Source organism: Mustelus asterias, chromosome 1 (genome assembly GCF_964213995.1).
Source record: "Mustelus asterias chromosome 1, sMusAst1.hap1.1, whole genome shotgun sequence".
NCBI classification, from domain to species: domain Eukaryota; kingdom Metazoa; phylum Chordata; class Chondrichthyes; order Carcharhiniformes; family Triakidae; genus Mustelus; species Mustelus asterias.
The window spans coordinates 125,772,548-125,788,787 of record NC_135801.1 but is presented as its reverse complement, the minus strand read 5'-3'; the positions used below and the strand labels follow the sequence as shown (position 1 = coordinate 125,788,787).

General features: G+C 42.5%; 1 protein-coding gene and 1 pseudogene across 3 annotated transcripts in view; one reads left to right on the top strand and one right to left on the bottom strand.

Annotated features, from left to right (window-relative positions):
- Nucleotides 1–16,240, top strand: part of rnf180a (ring finger protein 180a) — a 131,038-nt gene that overhangs the window by 34,829 nt on the left and 79,969 nt on the right. The window lies entirely within an intron of this gene.
- LOC144501638 (U2 spliceosomal RNA) lies at nt 2,200–2,379 on the bottom strand (annotated as a pseudogene).

Below are 16,240 nucleotides of genomic sequence, written 5' to 3'. Positions count from 1 at the left end.
ATTTGTGAGGAGTGTAATTTGGGGAACATGCCTAAATTTCAAATGTGCGCTGCTGGAGGTCTGTGACCAGTGGTGTTCCGCAGGGCTCTGTACTGGGACCTCTGCTATTTGTGATATATATAAATGATTTGGAAGAAGGTGTAACTGGTGTAATCAGCAAGTTTGCGGATGACACGAAGATGGCTGGAATTGCGGATAGCGAAGAGCATTGTCGGGCAATACAGCAGGATATAGATAGGCTGGAAAATTGGGCGGAGAGGTGGCAGATGGAGTTTAATCCGGATAAATGCGAAGTGATGCATTTTGGAAGAAATAATGTAGGGAGGAGTTATACAATAAATGGCAGAGTCATCAGGAGTATAGAAACACAGAGGGACCTAGGTGTGCAAGTCCACAAATCCTTGAAGGTGGCAACACAGGTGGAGAAGGTGGTGAAGAAGGCATATGGTATGCTTGCCTTTATAGGACGGGGTATAGAGTATAAAAGCTGGATTCTGATGATGCAGCTGTATAGAACGCTGGTTAGGCCACATTTGGAGTACTGCGTCCAGTTCTGGTCGCTGCACTACCAGAAGGACGTGGAGGCATTGGAGAGAGTGCAGAGAAGGTTTACCAGGATGTTGCCTGGTATGGAGGGTCTTAGCTATGAGGAGAGATTGGGTAGACTGGGGTTGTTCTCCTCGGAAAGACGGAGAATGAGGGGAGATCTAATAGAGGTATACAAGATTATGAAGGGTATAGATAGGGTGAACAGTGGGAAGCTTTTTCCCAGGTCGGAGGTGACGATCACGAGGGGTCACGGGCTCAAGCTGAGAGGGGCGAAGTATAACTCAGACATCAGAGGGACGTTTTTTACACAGAGGGTGGTGGGGGCCTGGAATGCGCTGCCAAGTAGGGTGGTGGAGGCAGGCACGCTGACATCGTTTAAGACTTACCTGGATAGTCACATGAGCAGCCTGGGAATGGAGGGATACAAACGATTGGTCTAGTTGGACCAAGGAGCGGCACAGGCTTGGAGGGCCGAAGGGCCTGTTTCCTGTGCTGTACTGTTCTTTGTTCTTTGTTCTTTGTTCTGGTGCATGAAACTATGTTGGTAGTATTAAAAATGACTTTGTAGAAACAATTTATTGAATTCAGCAACATGCCTGGGGAGTATGCCAAAATGAAACATTTTCCCATTGTCTTAATTTGGTATGTCTGCTTTAACTCCGTGAGGTTTAAAAGAAAAGCTGCCATCAAGAATCATGTTCCAAGCATAACTCAATACAATTGAGAGAATTTGCCTGGAGTTTCCAAGACAAATTGAAACAAGTTCATGGTATGTGATTTGCTCAAATATACGTATGGCTAGTAATTACCTTGTTGAACCCAGCTGACAATTATTCAAATCTAAGCTAGTCAATGGTTTTCAGGGATAGTGCGATCATGACTGATCTGCAGCTCAACTCCATTCATCTGCCTTTGCCCCATTGCCTTGACACCCTTGCCCAATAAAAATCTGTAGATTAATTTTGAAAGCTTTACTTTCCCAAGCATCCAAACCCTTTTTAAGGAGAGAATTCTAATTTTTTTTCTACCCGTTGTGAAAAAGTGCTTCATGCCTGAATGGATTAGCTCTTAATTATAAGACGCCTTCTGATCTCGATTTCGTAATCAGAGGAAATAGATTTTCCATATCTACTCTTTCAAATCCTTTTAACTTTTTAAACATCTGAATCAGATGATGCCTTAATTTCCTACACTCCAGGGAATGCAAGTCAAGTTTATGCAACCTGTCCTCATAGTTTAACCTTCTAAATCGCTTATCATTCTGGTGAATCTGCACTGCATCGTCTCCAAGGCCAGCATTTCCTTCCTGATTTGTGGTGCTCAAAATTGAGTGCAATACTCCAATAGGGTTTGACCACAACTCTACAACTGAAGGATTGTTTACCCATTTTGTATTTTGGCCTCTTTGAGGTAAAGGCCAACATTCCATTAGCCTTCTTGATTGTTTTTTTTTCATATCTGTCTACTAATCCATATTCACAAATCTCTCTCCGTTCTGTTTTTTTTTTATACTTTTCCAATTCAATCAAATCAAATCCAATTCAGAGTCTCAACAAGTTGAGACATTTCAGATCCAGGCTGACAAGACAGGGCAGGAGACCAAAACCACCCTGTCCTGGGCCTGATCTACATGAGTCAAGCTGATTGGAGAAGGGGGAGGATCCTCCTCCAAGACTTGAGCTCATTTGCATCTTAGCCAAAAGGCCGAGATGCCGCTTTTAAAAATTGCTTCATATGAAACATATGAAGCTTCAGTGTAACCCAATGACCCCAACCAAGTGCAGGCGATCCATACTACACTTGATCTTAGCCAAAAGGCCGAGAAGCGATTCTGTTTCTTATCATTTATAAAGTCCCCCAATTTATCTATCCTAAATTCCAAAGAGGATGACCTTGCACTTGCCCATATTGTACTTTGCCATAGTTTGCCCACTCACAGGATTTGTCAATGTCCCTCTACCACTTCCTGCTCTCAGCTCCACATCTTAGTATCTTTTTCAAATTTGGATGTACAACCGTCTACTCCATCATCAAAATCATTAATAAATAAGGTGAATAATGCAATCCCAAGAACAAAATGTGCCTTGGAATTTTGAAATGTTCATGGGGTGGGAGTTGGGATGCAGCCTGGGACATAGCCTTACAGTAAAATATGATTTTTGATACTGGTGGATTTTCGAATATTTTTAAGTTATTGAGATGCAGTACTTGGAGCCAATAATTTATTTGTGAACAGATATTAAATATTGAAAGAAAAAGCAGTAATTATGAGTTGGAATTTGTTCTTGATTTTTGCAGCGTCAAAATGTTGTACTCAAGATCGCTTGATATGACTATTTTAAAAACTAATTACAGCCATTTTTAATCCTGTGATCCAAAATCAGATGGAGTTGAGTTTAATACTTAGTCCTTACAGTTATTGTATTGAAAAAGAGCTTCTTTGTGTTTTGTTGAAAAAAGCCAAACAAAATTGCAATATCAATTTTGCAAATACCAAGAATAGCAAATTCGAACAGCATACCTTTAGATGCTTTACATCATGTCATATCAAAGAGAGAGTGAATATTAACAGCTGTCAAGGTTGGCTTGAAATGGACAATTTATCAGACCAATGGGACAGTCTCGAAGAGCTTAGTATATCAAACAACCAAACATTGATGGAGTTGACACAGAAGTACTTCACCTTTTCAGTTCCGTTCAACTTAATTTACCTCTTTTCTAAATTTATTTTGATGAATCATGATTTTAGAATAGTTGATTTATATTCTTGATATGAACCCTTTTCATATATTGGAAACATAGAATGTAATTTCATTAAGTTGGGACTGTTAGTGATCAAAGGTTATCAGACAAAATAAATCTGTGCTATTTTGTGATGCACATTTTTTTTAATCATCCACATGATTTGCACTGGCATCATTTGCAGTTTCACAACAGCGTGGATCCTATTCTTGCCCATTGTTCATTGTCCTGGCAACTAGATGCTGCTTCCATGTGAAGCTCTCTTGGCAGTTTCCGTGTTTAGATTTTGTGTTTGCATTAGGCCAGAGCAGACTATCCAGCACTCTGACATTAAAATAAGTGGACGGTCCACCAGAAAAGTGAGCTCAACTGAGAGCTCTTGATGACTAGAGTTTCAAATGTTCCAGAACAATAATAGCACAGGGAGATACTGTAGGATGATGTGTCCATGTTTGTGTTCCATCTACTCTGTTAAATTATTGTACCCTTTAATTAGCAAGGAAGTCCTCAGGATTGACCCTGAAAATGCAAACGTACAAGTTTTAAGAAGTTTTAAAATATTATTTATAAGTAGGCTTACTTATTCACAAGTAGGCTTACATTAACACTGCAATGAAGTTACTGTGAAAATCCACTAGAATGGTACAGTTCATAGAATCCCCACAGTGCAGAAAGAGGCCATTCGGCCCATCGAGTCTGCACCGACCACAATCCCACCCAGGCCCTACTCCCACATCCCTACACATTTATCCGCTACTCCCTCTAATCTACGCATCTCAGGACACTAAGGGGCAATTTTAGCATGGCCAATCAACCTAACCCGCACATCTTTGGACTGTGGGAGGAAACCGGAGCACCCGGAGGAAACCCACGCAGACACGAGGAGAATGTGCAAACTCCACACAGACAGTGACTCAAGCCGGGAATCGAACCCAGGTCCCTGGAGCTGTGAAGCAGCAGTGCTAACCACTGTGCTACCGTGCTGCCCCATTCCGGCGCCTGTTCACTGAGTACACTGAGGGAGAATTTAGCATGGCCAGTGCACCTAACCAGCACGTCTTTCGGACTGTGGGAGGGAACTGGAGCACCCAGAGGAACCTCATGCAGACACGGGGAGAATGTGCACAGACAGTGACCCAAGTTGGGAATTGAACCCGGGTCCTTGGCGCTGTGAGGCAGCAGTGCTAACTACTGTGCCACCATGCCGCCCCTACAATTTAGGAGTAGGATTAGGCTACTCGGCCTCTCGAGCCTGCTCCACCATTCAAAAGGATTATGGCTGATCTGATTGTAACCTCAACTCCATGTTCCCACCTGCCCAAATAACCGTTCACTCTCTTGCTTAACAAGAATCTTATCTACTGCTGCCTTAAAAATATTTAAAGACTCTGCTTCCACCACCTTTTGAAGAAGAATTCCAAAGACTTGTGTCCCTCTAAAAGAAAAAAAATTCTCCACATCTCCATTTCAAATGGGTGACCCTTTATTTTTAAACACTGGCCCCTTGTTCTAGATTCTCCCACAAGAGGAAAAACACTTTCCACATCCACCTTGTCAAGACCACTCAGGACCTTATGTTTTGATCAAGTTGCCTCTTACTCTTCTAAACTCCAGCGACTAAAAGCCTAGCCTGTTCAATCTTTTCTCATAAGACAACTTGCTCATTCCAGATATTAGTCTAGTAAACCTTCTCTGCATTTACATCCTTCTTTAAGGAAACCAATATTGTACACTACTCCAGATATGGTCTCACCAATGACCTGTATAACTGAAGCATAATTCATCAATTTTTGTATTTAATTCTGCTCGCAATAAATGACATTTTGTAAACATTCCCAATTAGTCACTGTACCTGCATAATAATCTTTTGCAATTCATGCACTAAGACACCCTGTAGTGGGGGATTCTTTGGTGGTCTGATTTTCTTAAAAACTTAATTAAACTCGCAAAGGCAAAGTCTCTACTTAAGACATAACTAAAATTTATTTAGAAACATGAAAAATCATACAAGACAGACAAAACATTAACCTACGGCTGTGGGAGGCCTTCAGATGGTCAAATAGCTCTGGGTCAGTGCTACCTGATCTCTCCAAAGATCTGAGGCACTGAGCCAAAGTTCAATACAATTATATATTTCGCTATCTAGGATACACCAGCTTAGATTCAATTGTCAGTCCAAAACATGACCGATTACCTCAGCCAATTGCTCTATGCTACTTGACACACTGATATTTCATTTGTCCATCCAAAATCTGAATTTCTTCCCTCTGGCAAGACTCCTATCCTTGTTGCTATGTAACTAAGGATGCCTTTACCCCAATACCATTCCCATAGACATACCGCCATAGTGTCCTTTCTGGGCCCAAGAAATGCCACTTTCTATGTCTTGGGCAATAGGCGCCTTATGATTTGGACACACAATGTTTCAATAACTGTCCCAGAAGTCGAAACTATATTGTATATTCTGCTGACTAATGGATTTAGTTATTGAACTCTTGAACTATTCTGTCCAGTCTTGTAATCTTCCACCCATCCTTGTGCACTTATATGTTTTTTCTTTAAGTGTGATACCGTCTTTAATGTTTTAGTAAGCACAGATTGTGGATCCTTCTTGTGGAATTTTTATTTCTCTTTGGAATGTGTGTATTCCGAAATATCCCCTCAAATGTGTCTCTTTTGTGATACTCCATTGAGAGTGCAAAAGACAAGGCTGAAGCATTTGCAGCAGTCTTCAGCCAGAATTACCATCTTGACCTCCTCTGGAGGTCCTCAACATCGCAGATGCCAGTCTTCAGCCAATTCGATTCACAGCACATAACATCAAAAATGGTTGAAGGCACTGGACACTGTAAAGGCTATGGCCCCTGACAATATTCTGATGGTAGTACTGAAGACTTGTACTCCAGAACGTGTTGCCCCCCTATCCAACCAGTTTCCGTGCAGCTACAACACTGGCATCTACCTGGCAATATGGAAAATTACCCAGGTATGTCCTGTAAACAAAAAGCAGGACAAGTCCGACCCGATCAATTAACACCCCATCAGTCTACACTCGATCCTCTGTAAAGTGATAGAAGGGGTCATCAACAGCGCTATCAAGTGGCACTTAGCAATAACTTGCTCTGTGATGCTCAGTTTGGGTTTCAACAGGATCACCTGGCTGCGAACCTCTTGCAGGCCTGTTCAAGCATAGACAAAAGAGCTGAAGTCCATAAGTGAGATGCGAGTGACTGCCGTTGACATGAAGGCAGCTTTTCTGGGGCATAGCAAAACTGGAGTCAATGGGAATTGGAGTTGGGGCCACATACACACACACATTCTCTTTGCTGGATAGAGTCATACCAGGCACGAAGGAATGTTGTTGTGGTTTTGGAGTCAGAATTTGTACCATCGACAAGATGCACTGCAGCAACTCACCAAGGATCCTTCAACAACATCTTGCAAACCCACAACATCTTGCAAACCCACAACCTCTACCACTTTGTTGAAGGTCAAGGGCAGCAGAAGGCATCACCACCTGCAAGTCACACACCATCCTAACTTGGAACTATATCACCATTCCTTCACTGTCATGGGATCAAAATCCTGGGACTTCCTTCCTCACAGCACTCTGGGTGTATCTGCACCACATGACCTACAAAGGTTCTAGAAGGCAGCTCAGCACGCACTTTTCACGTGCAGTTAGGGATCAGCAACAAATGCTGACCTAGCTAGCGACATCCTGTGAAAGTTGTGTACATGGTGACACAGTAGTTAACATTGCTGCCTTTCAACCCCAGGAACTTGATTCTGGTCTTGGGTGAGTGTGTGGAGTTAGCCAAGAGCAGAGATGCTTATCAAACAACTATTGAAGCTAGTAATTAAAAAAGCCTCCCTTTTCCTAGTTGGTGGGGCAGAGTGGAGGAATGGAGCCTTCGGAATACCAGGCCTCCTTCCAGTTGGATCTTATTTGGTTCCTGAAGCTGTTCACCAGTTTTTGAGCCCCGCAGCAGATGAGCAGTCAGGTCACAGCCTCCGGAACCTCTTCCCCTTAACCTGGGCCAGTCACTGGGAAGAAGCCCCGGAACTGCAAACATGGGATTAGGAGGTTGTAATCCGTAATTGCGGCCATCACCGGATGGATCAGAAGCCTCCCCTCTTTCACCATCCTGATCCCTGGAAAAGGTGGGCAAGCCACGCCTGGACTGCCTACCAGCTGCAGCACCCAGAAGCTGGCTAACTGGCTTTACGATCGGAATAAGATCCAGCCAGCGCTGTAATTCCTACAAATGATGTCATTGGTTTTCTGCGCATTCGCAGACAGGTATCAGTGGCCATGATTTAAAAAAACATCTTCAGACTAAACATTTATTCCTGATGAAGCAAGCAGTGGGACCTATCTAGCAGCAGAGGGCACCGAACTTCATGTGAGTTTCTGCAGTATAATAATAGTGGCTCTTCTGCGGTTCATTTCATGGGAGAATATTTTTAAAATTCTAACTCAAAATGATTTTTTTTATTCGTTCATGGTACATGGGCATCGCTGGCTGGGCCAGCAGTTATCATCTATCCCTAATTGCTAGGCATTTCAGAGGGCATTTAAGAATCTGCCACATTGCTGTGGGTCTGGTGTCACATGTAGGCTAGACCAGGGAAGAACAGCAGGGACCTTAGTGAACCAGATGGTATTTACAAGAATCGACAATGGTTTCATGGTCATCATTAAACTTTTAATTGTAGATTTTTATTGAATTCGACTTTCGCCATCTTCTGTGGGATTCAAACTTGGGTTCTCTGAGTCTTACCCTGGGCCTCTGGATTACTAGTCCAGCAACAATACCACTACGCCACTGCCTCCCTGAACTTTGGTTAGGAAATCTTCGTCATCCCTTTTTTACCTTGTACCTTGTTTGTTTGATGTTTTTCCCCTTTCATTGAGATTTTCTATTTTATTCTTTCTTTGCTTTGGTTTATTTTCATAGAAATAGAATCATAGAAACCCTACAGTGCCATTCGGCCCATCGAGTCTGCACCGACCACAATCCCACCCAGGCCCTACCCTCACATATATTTACCCGCTAATCCCTCTAACCTACTCATTTTAGGATTCTAAGGGGCAATTTTTAACCTGGCCAATCAACCTAATCTGCACATCTTTGGACTGTGGGAGGAAACCGGAGCGCCTGGAGGAAACCCACGCAGACACGAGGAGAATGTGCAAACTCCACACAAACAGTGACCCAAGCCGGGAATCGAACCCGGGACCCTGGAGCTGTGAAGCAGCAGTGCTAACCACTGGGCTACCGTGCCGCCCCATTTTGTTCCTGGTTTACTTGATTGTGTGATAGATTTTTTGTTATTATTTTTAAACGTTAAAATTTAAGAATTTGCAGTAAATTCTATGACAAACTCTTCACTGCTCATTGAGTGTGATCTCATGTCACAACGCTAGGAGCTTATTACAGAATTTAATGTTATTTGCTGCTTTCCAGAGCTGAGGAGTTCGCCGTTTTGTTAGTGGCAGTGGCAGAAGTTTGGTAGTTAACTGTAGGTGTGGGGATTAAAATGATTGTTTGGTTAAATAGAGCTTAAGCTGGGACAGAGATGCCAAAATCTAAAAGTTGGGAAACACGGTAGGATCCATAACCCTCCCTGTCCGAACTTCTGGTTTTGCATGTTCGACATGTAAACGTTTGTAAAAATCACACTGCTAAGTATTGGCTTCAGTACATTAAAAGTACTGTGCAGCCAGGACGTGGTCAGGACCAAACCAAGTCCTGCCTGAACCCAGACAAACTGTGACTGTGTTGGGTTCACAATGGGTAAGAGTACTTTGGGACAGAGCGGTTTGAGCCAGGCTAGACTCAGTCAGGTACGTGAAGCAACAATAGCTACAGCTCCAGCCAGACAAAACCTCTGTACAAGGGACTCGGAAAATGGCCAATGGAGAAGCAGAGGCAGCAGCCACAGACCCAGCAGCTTTTAGGAAAATACTTAATAAATGAAATTTTGACAAGAGCTGGACAGTTTAATGCTAATTTTTCTTTTATGTTTTTACATGTTTATTATAAATTGTAATATTTGACTATGTAATCAGCTGGCTGACTGAAAAGGATGGTAGTAAAAAATTTAAGTTTAGGAAAAATGTTTTGAGAAATTCGGTTCAGTTTATTTCTTTATTGGTAACTTTTTTTTTACATTGGCTAAAATTTCAAAAAGCAGAGTAATCAGCTGAAAAAATGGTTAAGACTTTAAAATTGTGCCTGACGGTAAGTACAGTTTTTATAATGTATAGATCGCCTCTGCCGCAGTGAAATTTACCACTTTCGAGGTGTTATGCAATCTGGTGCATGTTGTGTTATCAAAGCCACTGATTTTGTTCTGTGATTCTGTCATTTCCGTGACAATTGTGGCTTTGATTGCTTGTATGTTCCTTTAGCCATGTCGTTGATTTTCATTTCATAACTCTTTGAAAATAATCACTCTGTAATGCAGAACTGGAGTGTTGCTGATAAAAAGAGACATGCTGTTGATGCTTTTTGCCTTGCACTCATCAGGACAGACACATGACTGCCAAATGTCAAAGGGAACAACGATATACTCTGAATGAGAAAAGGGTGCTAATTGGTTGGCAAGTTGAATTTGAGGCACTACCATAGAAAATTTTATTTAATTTAAAAAAGGTGCAATGCCTGGTCGTTTTCCTTTTGCCTACAGAGGACAAGACTCTGCGTATCTAAAATATATTTTATATATAGCTCCTCACAGGCATAAGTGAACCACGTTGCACGTCCGACTGATAACTGGTTATTTGTCCAATCATGGATCCACATCTAAGACATTCTGTTCTGAGTTTTGCAGGTGTGTTTAGGTTGAGTACTGCTGGCACTCTGTCTACTGTGCACAGTTTGATATGAACTGCCAATTGCTGGGACATCTGTGCCACCGTGCTGGGCAGCGGGTCACTGTCTGTGTGGAATTTGCACATTCTCCCACAGTCCAAAGATGTGCGGGTTAGGTCGACTGGCCATGCTAGATTGGCCCCAGTGTGAGATTTGATTTGATTTATTAAGGGCGGCACGGTAGCACAGTGGTTAGCACTGCTGCTTCACAGCTCCAGGGACCTGGGTTCGATTCCCGGCTTGGGTCACTGTCTGTGTGGAGTTTGCACATTCTCCTCGTGTCTGCGTGGATTTCCTCCGGGTGCTCCGGTTTCCTCCCACAGTCCAAAGATGTGCGGGTTAGGTTGATTGGCCATGCTAAAATTGCCCTTTAGTGTCCTGAGATGCATAGGTTAGAGGGATTAGTGGGTAAAATATGTAGGGATATGGGGGTAGGGCCTGGGTGGGATTGTGGTCGGTGCAGACTCGATGGGCCGAATGGCCTCTTTCTGTACTGTAGGGTTTCTATGATTTCTATGATCTGGCCTACATACCTGGCATCGCACTGGCACTGAAATTCTTGCACCACATTACTCATTTGGGGCTGCTGGGTTGGAAATGGATAAAGATGCGCGTCTGATTAAAGAATTGTAATTAATGCAGCAAAATTCAGCCCCTTAACACCTGCTTTTTCAGAGTTATGAAAGCTGTTTTACCTCCAAAATGGCATCGACCGTACACACGGGGGCATTAAAGTGTAGACTGCTGTGTACTTGAAGTATCCAGAGTAGGTAGATTGTGATGTCAGTTAGTGTGGAACTTTGATTTGATGCAATGCTGCTATTTTAGAGCTTAATATTCCAACTACCGCTCTCTCTTAACCTTGCACAGCTAAATGTACATTCAGAGACAGGAAGGACCTTTCATCTGTGCAATTTAGAGAGATCATCAACTAATTTAAGGTTAGTTGCTGATTGATTTGAACTGGCTCATGCTGTGATTATAGGAGTGTTTGCTTTTTTTACACTTAAAAGTTTTTGAGATCTACAGGGAGTGGTTTGAAGAACACTAGGGTTTTTGCACAAACCATTTACTACAAGACATGGAAACATTAATTTGCATTCTCCTCTAACTACAGTATGACAGGGAGAATAAGCAGTGATGTCACAGTGCAGGACAATCTGCTTGAAGAGAAGGAGGAGAGGTGGGAGAAGGGCTCTCCCAGCAGGAGGCCATATCTGCCTAGGATGTTCAGGAATCAATTCGCGTATCCTAACCTCAGCAAAGCACAGTGTTCCCCGATATCAGTGCTTCACTAAGGTAGTCCTCCACAAAATCTGCCACCAGCTATAACTGCAGCCTCAGAAATGGGCAAGGACAGCATTGCATGTGCCCATGAAGGTAACTCTGGACCTTGTTGTGCCTGGCTCCTTCCATTCTGGAACAAATTATATTTGTAACATGTCCCATTTTGTCATCCACTTATACCTGAGGGAGTTCGCAGGTCTGTATTTTAAGAGAGCTGAATATTGTCAGAGATCCCAGCTGATGTTACTAGTGGACAAGTCAGATCTCAGGATGGAACTTGGCTTAATAGACCCTAACTTTTTGTTTAGATACGTGGATGAAGAGTCATCTGCCAATGAACTTTTAACAAAAGGACAAAACATTTATTAAACCAGAAAAGATTAGCGAGAATACACTATTCCTCCATCCCAGACAACAGAATTGTAAGGATGACGCAAGTGACAATTTATATTATACTCTAATCTTAGCAATAAGTACACAGTCCATTTAAACCAATTTGTAAAATGTAGTCAGAAAATTCTGGTGTTCACTCTCTGCTGTGTGGTGCCATTATTGTGTATTCCTGAAAAACAAATTTGTGCTTTTAAAAGGGCTCTCAGCACCTGCTGCAGCCAAAAAGGCCCCTTTGGGCCTAGGCAAATTTGCAGTCTTTTTTTTCGTGAGTTCTACCCAGAGAAAATGAAATAATGCTTTGTGGTTGCTTCCTAGAAAGTTAATTTGTATTTTTCTTACCCATCGTAGCCAGCTGAATAGGTAGATATTGCAACTGTATAAACAGTTGTATTGAATTCTCAGTATAAACATAGGTGCTGTAATTATCCACTCTGTTTTTCACTTTCTCTACAGTTATCTGTCAGCTTGCCTCTGTAATACTAAAAGAATGGTTGCAGTAAAATGTACATCCCTAACCTTGACTTCCTGTCCAATAATTTGAATGACTAGAAAATCAGTCTTGAGGTGTGTAATTTCTTAGTTTGTACTCTGTATACGTTGGAGGTGCAGAAGCAAAAAATCTGCCATGAAGTGATCCATTGTGATGCTGAAAATGGGGGTGAGAAGGTGAGCATCCAAAAGGTTGTTTCAGAAAGATTGGAGGAGACTGATGAGCCAAAACACAGTAGAAGGGTGGTACCTTAGGTTCTGAAAGTAGTACTGCTAGACCTGGGATCCTGCCCATGCCTTCCTCCACCACCCTTGCCCAATGCTGTCAGCCCCATGCCATCTCTCTCACTTCTCTTCACTCATGACAGATGCCAGGAATGCACCAGTGAGCTAAATCCCATCTTGCCCAGCTGCTAAACCTCAGGTTCTTCTTCATCGACCCTGATCCCCTTATTAATCAAGCACCTATCTATCTTTGTCTTAAAGACACTCAATGACCTGGTCTCCATAGCCTTCTACGGCAAAGAGTTCCACAGCTTCTCCATTCTCTGGCTGAAGAAATTCCTGCTCATTTCTGTTTTAAAGGATTGTCCCTTTAGCCTGAGGTTGTGCTCTCTGGTTCTAGTTTTTCCTACAATTGGAAACGTCCTCTCCACGTCCAATCTATCCAGGCCTTGCAATATCCTGTAAGTTTCAATAAGATCCCCCCCCCTCATCCTTTTAAACTCCAACGAGTACAGACCCAGAGTCCTCAACCGTTCCTCATACGACAAGCTCTTCATTCCAGGGAGCATTCTTGTGAACCTCCTCTGGACCCTTTCCAAGGCCAGCACATCCTCCCTTAGATATGGGGCCCGAAACTGCTCACAATGCTCCAAATGGGGTCTGACCAGAGCGTTATACAGCCTCAGAAGTACACCCCTCTCGATGTGAATACTAACATTGCATTTGCCTTCCTAACTGCCGACTGAACTTGCATGTTAACCTTAAGAGAATCTTGAACAATGACTCCCAAGTCCCTTTGTGTTTCTGATTTCCTAAGCATTTTCCCATTTAGAAAATATTCTGTGCCTCCATTCCTCCTTCCAAAGTGGATAACCTCACACTTTTCTACATTGTATTCCATCTGCCACTTCTTTGCCCACTCTCCTAACCTGTCCAAGTCCTTCTGCAGCCCCCCTGCTTCCTCAATACTACCTGTCCCTCTACATGTCTTTGTATCATCTGCAAACTTAGCAACAGTGCCTTTAGTTCCTTCCTCCAAATCGTTAATGTATATTGTGAAAAGTTGTGGTCCCAGCACTGACCCCTGAGGCACACCACTAGTCAACGGCTGCCATCCTGAGAAAAACCCCTTTATCCCCACTCTCTGCCTTCTGCCAGTCAACCAATCCTCTATCCCTGTCAGGATCTTACCCATAACACCATGGGCACTTAACTTATTTAACAGTCTCCTATGCGGCACTTTGTCAAAGGCCTTCTGGAAATCTAAATAAATCGCATCCACTGGCTCTCCTTTATCTAACTTCCTTGTTACCTCCTCAAAGAACTCTAACAGATTTGTCAGACATGACCTCCCCTTGACGAAGCCATGCTGACTCAGTCCTACTTTATCATGCACTTCCAAGTACTCTGCGATCTCATCTTTAATAATGGACTCTAAAATCTTGCCAATGACTGAAGTCCGGCTAACCAGCCTATAATTTCCTGTCTGCTGCCTCCCTCCCTTCTTAAACAGTAATAATCTGCAATAAACTGTTGACCGATTATAGTCATTAAGTATATTAAATAATGGAAATATTTATAATTTCTAAAGTTGTCTCATGATATTCGAAACCATGGTGCTGGCACACCGATCAATTTACATTCCAATTGATTTGCATTGTTTTGTAAGCTGCTTACAGCAATTATTGCAGGAGTTATTATTCGTGCTCCCTCCTTGACATTCCTGGACTTGTGTTTGTCGCTAATGGATTAGTTTTACACTATTCTGTTCTACAGTCAGCGACCCTTTTGAATGAAGAAAGAAGTAATAGAATAATCTGCAGGTATAGTTTTACATTACTAATTGATCAGATAGCAGCTACATAATTTGTTGTGATCTTCAACTACAGATGATATTAAAAAGGTCTACAGATCAAGTGTGCTGAACGTTTTAAAAATTAAATTGACACTGCAGTTAGATCTAGTAGCTACTATTATATGGAAGACAATTAAAGTGTTAGTTTCTTGTGATAAATTCATTTTAGAATTACATTTCATTATTAGAAAGATACAGCACAGAAGGAGGCGATTTGGCCTATGTTCCCATGCTGGCTCTTTGGTACAGCTACCAATTAATTCCATTCTCCTGCTCTTTCCCTGTAGCCATTTTTCCCTTCAAGAAATTAGCCAATCTTTTTTGAGTTACTATTGAATCTACTTCCGTCAATTTTAAAAACAGTGTCTTCAGATTATAACAGCTTGCTGTGTTTATAAAACAAAAAGAAAAATGTTTTATTTGTTCTGCCTCTGCCAACCACCTTAACTCTGTGTCCGTATATTATACATCCTTCTGCCAATGAAGACAGTTTCTCCTTATTTCTTTATAAAAGCTGTTCACTATTTTGAACACCTCTATTAAATCTCGCCTTAACCTTCTTTACAACGAAAACAGAAAAACACATTAGAAATAGCAGCAGGTGCAGGCCATTTGCCACTTGAGCTTGTTTCACCATTAAATTAGATCATGACTAATATGATTGAAGTTTTAACTCCACTTTCCTGCCTTGCCCCCCTTGATTTATAGATTAAAAATCTGTTTAACGTGGCCTTGAATATTTTCAATGATCCAGTATCCACAGCTCTCTGGGGTAGAGAGTTACAAAGATTAATGAATGTCTAGGAGAAGAAATTGCTCCTCATCTCCATCTTAAATGGGAAATCCCATATTTTGAAACTGTGCCCTGTAGTCCTCGGTTCCCCTACAGCATCTACCCTAACGAGCTCCCTCAGGATCTCATATGTTTCGATAAGGTTGCCTCTCTTCCTTCGAAATGCCAGTGACTATTGGTCTAACTTGCTGAACCTTCCCTTATAAGACAACCCATGCATTCCAGGAGTTGGCCTAGTGAATCTTCTTTGAGCTGCTTGCAATGCTCCTTAAATAAGATGATCAAAACTGAATGCAGTACTGCAGTAATAGTCGCACCAGTGCCTGTACAATTCTTACAGGCTTACCTGCTTTTATACTCCGTCCCTTTTGCAACAAAGGCCAGAAGACTATGTTAAGAACAACCACAATGTCTCCTGTTGTGCCTGCCGCGCAGTCTGTTTTAACCCTTATACGATGGACAAAGAACTGCGAGTAGATGTCTGGTTAGTACAACCAATATTTATTTAAAACACACAATCAATAATCACCCACCCAACCAACAATAAGTTATCTTACAGAAAATACTAAAGTTCAAGTCCAATACGAGACCTTGATTTAACTTTGCGTGACTGGCAAGTACCCAAGCAGATATTGGCCTTTATCTGTGCGCTGGTCTCGGTCGTCCTCTGCGTCGTCTGGTCCTTTGGTCTGGTCTGGCACTCTGGCTCTGGTCTTCCTTCCTTCTCGGGTGTGGTGGCTCTCCTCGTGCTGGTTGTTGCTGGCGATGGTCACCGTTGTTGTAGCTTGTTCGTGGGGTCAGAGAGAGAGAGATTCTTGGTTGCACAGCACCCTTTATACCCCGTTGGGTTTCGCGCCCCTTTTGGCCATTGCCAATCAATCGATCAGGACTTGATCACCCTGATCAATAAAGTCCAATCGGGTGCTGCCACACCAATCTCTGGGTGTGTCCCCAACGGCTATGTCTGTAGGTGCTGAGGGCACGTAGAACACACACCTCCCTCCCAAATAAGGGGTTACGGCGCCC